The 7,570-nt window shown below is 35.2% G+C and overlaps 1 long non-coding RNA gene across 1 annotated transcript; it reads left to right on the top strand.

Moving 5' to 3' along the window:
• On the top strand, positions 1 to 1,064 carry LOC130467067 (uncharacterized). The gene is made up of 3 exons (XR_008927232.1): positions 1 to 55; positions 163 to 448; positions 953 to 1,064. It is a non-coding gene; the product is annotated as an uncharacterized lncRNA (long non-coding RNA).
• The last annotated feature ends 6,506 nt before the right edge of the window (positions 1,065 to 7,570 follow it).

The raw sequence follows: 7,570 nt of genomic DNA, 5'->3' as shown, positions 1-7,570 counted from the left end.
ACTGCCGTCATTGTTGCTTCCCAGCCGCCGGAGCACCGTCGTGTTCTCGCCGCCGGTAATACTTCCTCCTCTCCCCTCTCGTCGTTCTCCTCCCTTTTGTTTCTTGTGTTCATTTTCTCACTTCCTCAACTCGCCGCTTCTGTTTGCTTGAACCAACGACAGCCGCCGCGGCCCAGCCGCGACCTTCAAACCAGCTCCACCGTCGCTTCTCCTACCACCACCATCCTTGTTGTGTTGTGCCGCCCTCCTGCTGCAGCGCCACTGCACTGGCCGTCGGCTTCTTCTTCTTTTTCTTTTCTCTTTGCTTGCTCCTCTCGCACGCACCACCACTAGCACGCGCCGCCCAGGCTTCTCTCGACCACCTGCGCCGCCGTCGCGCTGCCTCCGCGACCACCTGTTCATGCTGTCGTGCAGTCCGCCGCCGGCCAGCTCCTTATCTCCCTCTTTGGTTAATCCTTAAACCTTAAAGCTAATTAATGTTTTAATTATACTTTATCACTTTAATTCATGTTTTGGTTGAATAAGTTTATGATTTTTATGATTTAGTTACGAATTTCAGATTTTAATATTTGTTTAATTAATAATTTAATTTTCAGATTATATAATTGGTTTGAAACGAGAATTTGAATTAATTTTAAGGTTTTAATATTTTAAGTTCATGGTAGGATGATTATAAGTTATTAAATTATTATTTTTATGATTTTAGACATGTTGAATATATTTTGGAGTAGTTTTAAATCACCTTATATTGCTGGAAATTTGTAAAGGGCATGTTTATTGAAGTTTATGATAATTGGTGATCATTAGTGTAGTAATCACTATGCTAGGAGGTTTAGTAGCTAAGTATTGACATTGGGGAATGTTCTAATTATGTTTAGGAAGGGTTTGAAGCTCCCTAATGTTGCTGAAAATTCAATGTGAATTGATATGAGTTTATATTGGTTGTTGTTAGGTGGAGAATTCTCCGTAGGCGACTTTTGAATTATTAAAGTGGTCTCGCAGTTTGTTTACACAAGGTACGTACATACCTGTGTGCTTGGAATGTGTGCTAATTGTTGAAACCATGTTGAATTGTTGATGAACTTGGTTATGTTGATATCGTTGATGAATTTAGTCAGGTTGAATATTGCATGTTTAATACTGTTGGTTAGACATACTGAACCTATATTGCATTTTGAGGATTATAGCATGTTAGTATGGATGATTGATACAAACATGTTTGATTGAGAACACTAGATTACTTTGTATATAATTCAGATCAGTGGATTGTTGTTCCCTTTTAGCTTTTCACTACTTTATGAGGGCCGAGGACCTCATTTAGTAAGTTGAAACCTTATACCCATATACAGGGTTGATCAGTATTAAAGGAAGGATTGGAGTTAATTGGAATGAGTCTTGTTTGATGCCTTTGTGATCACTTACTTAATTCCAAGATAAAAACAGTTGTAAATAAATGTGGATTGTATGCCTTATGTAATTGTTGAGTCATAACAGGGTGTCAATTTGTAAATCATGTAAAGTGAAACTGAGTAGCAATAGCTTTAGACTGTGCACGTCTAAATTGACGGACAAACAGGAGTTGGGGTTCATGGTGGTAGCCCATGGCCTTTAATTCGGACCGGATTGATCACCGTGTCCTATTTTTATTCAAACGTTCCTCGATATCGCAGGTCACTGAGGTTACGGAGTCGCGCCCGTACCTCGTCTTCCTTAGTGAAGCCTCTAGCTAGAAAACTCGGTCCATTGTCTATTTCAACTAAAATAATATTATTGTTATTAAAGTCCAGTCTAGCCTAGTCTAGTTAAGTATGGTCGTCAAATTATCATGTTTTGTCTGCCCTTGTTTATGTTCATTAGTATCATGTTAGGGTTGTTCGTTAATAGTATCATGTTAGGATTATTATTGTTTTAGTATGTAGTACTCAGTTTTGCTGATTACGTGCTTTGTTTGTGCATGTTGATCATGGCTATGCCTTATTGATCCTGTGATGACCCAATCTTGGTGAGCAGTCTCTAGGGATCAATAAGCATCGTCCATTACAGGTTTGAAGGTGATGCATCATGGGGTTCGGGATTGAAGAGCTGTGTAGTTATTAAATTGTTTTGTTTTAAGTTTGATGTTGAATTTGTTTGGCCTGTTTTAAAGAGACTCGAACTTTGTTTTAATTAATTACGTTGACTTTGTTTTGTCGGTTGGTTTTGGATTTTATTCCGTAGTTGACTTATTTAAATTATTAAAGTTAGTTATTATGTTTTCCGCTGCAAAATTCTGAATAAGCCGATACGTTTTCACACGGGCGATAATGCCTTGATAATTCTCTACGTTTTATATAAAAAGGTTATTTTAGAAAAGAGGGAATTGTCGGGGTGTTACAAAGTGGTATCAGAGCTTATGGTTTTACTTTAATAAATTTTTAGGCGCCTAACTATCTAGTTATTTAAAATGAATTTCTTAAAAAATCGAGCTTCTACGTATTTATAGTGTTCAAAAAAATTGGTACTTTTTTTTTGGGGGGCCGATTTCCTTTTGTCTTGTTTGAAAGTATATAATATTTCTTATTTAAGTTCGAAATCAAATTATTTATTCGAATTAAAGTGACTTTCGAAATTTTTATTCTTTTTCTTATTATTTATTATTCAAAAAAATGAGTACAATTTTTTTTAGAAATTCAAATTTTTTAAAGTTGTTTCAAGAGTTAGAATTCGTTATTTAGGAAATATAAATCTTTTTCGAATTAATAACTCTATTTTCAAATTTATTCGCTACGCATTTCCTTAATTTATTTTACTTTATTTATTTTACATTTATATTTATGTTATTATTTTATGTTATAATTTTCTTATATTATCGTTCTTTTACTTTGTCATTTAAATTATTTCAATGCTTTAGTTTATGAGATATGGGTAGTATAAGAAGGGCATATAAGATAGAATTATATGTGCATTAGTAGCTAGTCAATGCTAGCATAAGAAATTGATTGTTATGTACGTGCGTGTGCTAATTGTTTAATGTTACATTTAAATGTGCATAAAAAAATTGTTTGCTTCCACCAAACTTATTGCATTATTGAACTTTGTTTATGATTTGATTGGAAAATAGTTAGTGAGACATGGAATTGTTTATTTCAGGAATAAAATGTGTCTTTCCAAGTATACTAACATAGGATCCTTCGAGAAAGATCGATATAGAGACCACTGATATTTTTGTAAGAAAGTGGTGTTTAGATATGAATATCTTGCTAGGATTCAAGAGAAACTCAATTGTACTAAGTGATCATGAAAATGAAATGAATTATGAGTCTGACATTAATAGTTACACCAGCTTTGAACGCACAATGCGTCATATATTAAGAACAGGAGATCCTGATAGGGATGAGGAAACCCTTCGTGAGTTTGACCGTGCTAGAGGGCATACTAGTTGATATTTATAATGTAGTGATACTAAGATAGAGGATGACAGAGAAAACTAGCTTAATATTTTAATGCTGGGGATGAGGATTAATTTAAATACGAGCCCTTTTACTCCAGAAAGCTATAAGAAATCAAAGAACAAGATTGATAATGTTTCCCTCTAAGATTGTTTCATTATTTATTTATGTTGGGAATAATGTGGGACAAGTCGTCCAACGGTAGTTTAAATTTAGTGCATAGCGCTTTTATTTTATTTTGGGACAAGTACGTTACTATGGTTTAGAAATTGTTATTAATATTCTTTTGAGGAATAAAAGTTTCTTTTGAGGAATACAAGTTTCTTTTGAGGAATTAAAGATAAATATTTAATTATCCAAGTGGTCAATGATTTAGTTTGGGCACGCGAAGATGAATAATTTCTTTTATTATTATTTGTGATGATTGAATTTGATTTGTTTTCCCTCGATCGGATGTCCTTTATGTGAATGTCGTTCACGAATGATCGAGGAGGATTATTTTGCAATGATTATTGCACCTTCGTAAATGATTGTTGCACTTTCGTAAATGATTTTATGTGAATATTGTTTATTGAGGCGATCTCTATGGTCAAATCAAATATTGCTTGATATAGAATGACGTGTAAGTAGTGTTTAGAACCTAAGATAGAGTATATTAATTTTAGGCCGTGTTATAGAATGACCAACAATAACGATTTAGTTGTTGCTATTCGCCTCTTGGCGGAAAAGCTGATCCAAGAGAGAACTGAGCGTTCCGATTCTACTAGGGACGTGTTCGAGAGACTAGCCAAAGTTAAGTCACCATACTTTAAGGGGAAAACTGATCTTACCTTTTTAGAGAACTGGGTTAGAGAGTTTGAGAAACGGTTTGGGGCTGTGAACTGTCTTGAGAACATGAGAGTGGGTCAAGTTGTACTGTACTTGAAAGATGAAGCTGATTTATGGTTGAGAAAAAAATGGGGCTAGACTTAGCGCTGTTGAAAGATTCAATTGAAATTCATTTGTTACTGCCCTAAGGAAAAAGTTTTATCCTCCTTTTATGAGAAAGTAAAAGGCACAAGAATTCATAAATCTTAGGATGGAAGTATGACCATTGCCGATTACTATAGCAAACTTATAATATTGTCGAGGTTTTCACCTGAGATTGTAGCCACAGAGGAGCTAAAGGCTCTGAGGTTTAAGCAACGTTTGACTGAGGAGATCCAATTAGGATTAGGTAATGAAACCTGTACATCTTTGGATATTGTGTATGGGAAAGCTGCTCATATTTATGGTTTGCAGTCTAGAAGGGACAAGAAAAATATTGTTGTTGGGGAGAAAAGAAAAGAGTTTAATGTTGGGGAAAACCAAGGGAAACCAGGGTTTAACCAATCCGGAAATCGGAGTTCGAAGCCTATAGGGTCACAGAATAACCTAGGGAACCACAGTAAGTCTGCCAATGAGAACAACAACCATAATAAGGCACCGGGTAAACTATTCTTGATGAGTCGAAATGAAGCCGAACATTCTGCAGACGTAGTTCATGTTACTTTTCCTATTAACTTTGTGTTAGTTGAAACGTTGTTTGATTTGGGAGTAACTCATTCTTTTGTTTTGTCATCTGTTATTAAGAGTCTGAAGTTAGTAGATTTTGAATGATTGATTTACCTGTTATTATACCTACTGGTGTAACCATAAGGTGTATAAGATTATTTAAGAACTTGCCTTTGAAGAAAAAAAAAATTGCGTTTTCCCTTCTGATTTGATAAAAGTTTAATCAGAGGGACCTGGATTTAATTCTGGGGATGGACTGGCTAAGTTTGTACAAGGCTAAGGTAGACTGTGAAATTCAGAAAGTAAGTTTAAGGAACCCTATTGAAAGGTTGAGCTCATGTAGATGTTTTGAGAAGTCCAAGAACCTTAGTTATTTCTGTAATGCAAGTGAGGAAATTGATGAATAGAGAGTGTGAACGATTTTTCTGTAGTGAGCTAGATGTGAGTTAAGAAGTCGGAATGAAGATCAAGGATGTTCCAATTGTGAATGAATTCATGGATGTATTTCCTAGTGAGATTGCAGGTATGCCACTTGCTAAGAGCCATTGAGTCCCCTATAGACTTAGTTCCTAGAATGACGCATATATCTAGAGCACCATATAGAATGACACCTCCTGAAATGAGCTAATTAGGACACAATTGCAAGAGTTGTTTGGTCAAGGAATATATTAGGCCTAGTGCATCACCGTGGGGAGCTCCTGTGTTGTTTGTTAAGGAGAAAGATAAGAGTATGGAATTATGCATCGATTTTAGGGAGCTAAACACCATCAAGAACAAGTATCCCTTGCCTAGGATAGATGACATATTGGATCAATTGAATTGGGCGAGTGTGTTCTCGAAAACTGATTTGTGTTTGAAGTACCACCCATTGAGAATAGCTGATAAGGGCCTAAGACCTCATTAGCATTCGTCATTGTCATTATGGGTTTAGAGTAATATCTTTTGGGTTAACCCATGCACCTGCCATAAGTATGTATTTGATGAATAAGATTTTCCACGAATTCCGAATTAAGTTCATTATTATGTTATTGATGATATCCTGATTTATTCAAGGAATGAGAAAAATCATGACAAACACCTGAGGATTATTTGGAGACGCTTAGAAAGAATCTAGTTTTATTAGATGAGGTATACAAATCTTGAAGTCATGTGTGTATAAATGACACCGACGGAAAAGTGAAAGACTAAACTGATTGAAAACTATGTTACGTGAGGAAATAAATTTAAGAGAAGATTCGAGTGGTCCAGGATCGTTAGAAATCATTTGGCGTCTTGAAAAGAGGAAAGGAAATATATGAATTGGTGAAAGAGCTAGGAGCTGTGCCCAAAAGTTATACATCCATGAAAGGCATAATGAGGTTTTGTAAAAAGGAAAAGTTGACCATAAGGAGTTTTTGTAGATCCTGCTAAGATTCAAGCTGTGAGTGAGTGACCTATTCCTAGAACGTGTCCGATATTTGAAGTTTTCTAAGCCTAGATGACTATTATGGGAGGTTGTGAAAGACTTTTCGAAGAAAGCAAAACCAGTGACCAACTTGTTGAAAAAGGAATCGAAATTCAAGTGGAGTGAGAAATGTGAGAAGCTTTCCAGAGTTCAAAAGAACGTTTGACTTCCGCACTCGTTGTCGTGTTAGTTGAAACCTTATGAGGCTAATTAACCTACTCATGACCTATAGCTAGCTGCTATTATGTTCGCTTTGAGGTTTAGAGACATTACCTTTAAGGGAAAACATTTGAGATCCTTACCGACCATAAAAGTCTGAAATTTGGGAAAAAGGTCCAGTTGAATCTTGGGACGACATTGAAATGAGTATTTCTTTCCACCCTGCAACCGATAGACAGACTTAGATTACTACAAAATATATGTTGAGATTCTGTGATATTGACTTTAAGGGTAATTGGGAAGACCAACTAGAGTGATTGAATTTCTTGCAACAATAGTTACTATGTGAGCTTTAAGATGGAACCTGTTGAGGCATTGTGTGGAAAGAAGTGTAGAAATCCCACTTGCTACGATTTTAGTGGAAATATAGCTTTGGGGGCATGATTCGTTGAAGTAGAAATATCCAAAGTCATTCCCTGGGATGAGTTACGAGGGCGTAACTCATTTTCTTTTAGGGGGGTAGAATGCGATAGGAATTCGCGCTTTTTACCTATTTTTATGGTATTTTTATGCATTTCATGCTTATTTTTAGCAACCTTTACATGTTGATGCAAGTAAATAGATTCTCCGCATAAGAAAATTGTGTCCTTGAGTATAACAAGTAACTCTTATTTGGCAAAAGAATGCACAAGAGTGGCACAAAGTACTTCTACAATAAGAATAAGTTGAAAAGTTTGGAAAGATATGTGATTTTCGTGTCAAGTTTCGGGACGAAACTTCTTTTAAGAGGGGTAGATTGTAATCCCCCGTAATTTTATACATTTCATTTATATAGTTTAACGTATATTTAATATATTTAAATAAGAATTTATGAATTTTGGAAATAAATATATAATTAACGTATATCTATTTATTACATTTTAATATTTTCAACGATTTACGAAATCGAAAATGATTTTAGAATTTTAAGTTGAAAAGAATTTGAATTACGAAAATTGATTGAATT

This window comes from Spinacia oleracea, chromosome 2, assembly GCF_020520425.1.
Source record: "Spinacia oleracea cultivar Varoflay chromosome 2, BTI_SOV_V1, whole genome shotgun sequence".
NCBI lineage: Eukaryota > Viridiplantae > Streptophyta > Magnoliopsida > Caryophyllales > Amaranthaceae > Spinacia > Spinacia oleracea.
Note: the sequence above shows the minus strand (reverse complement) of the source record. Positions and strands in the feature narration are given on the sequence as shown.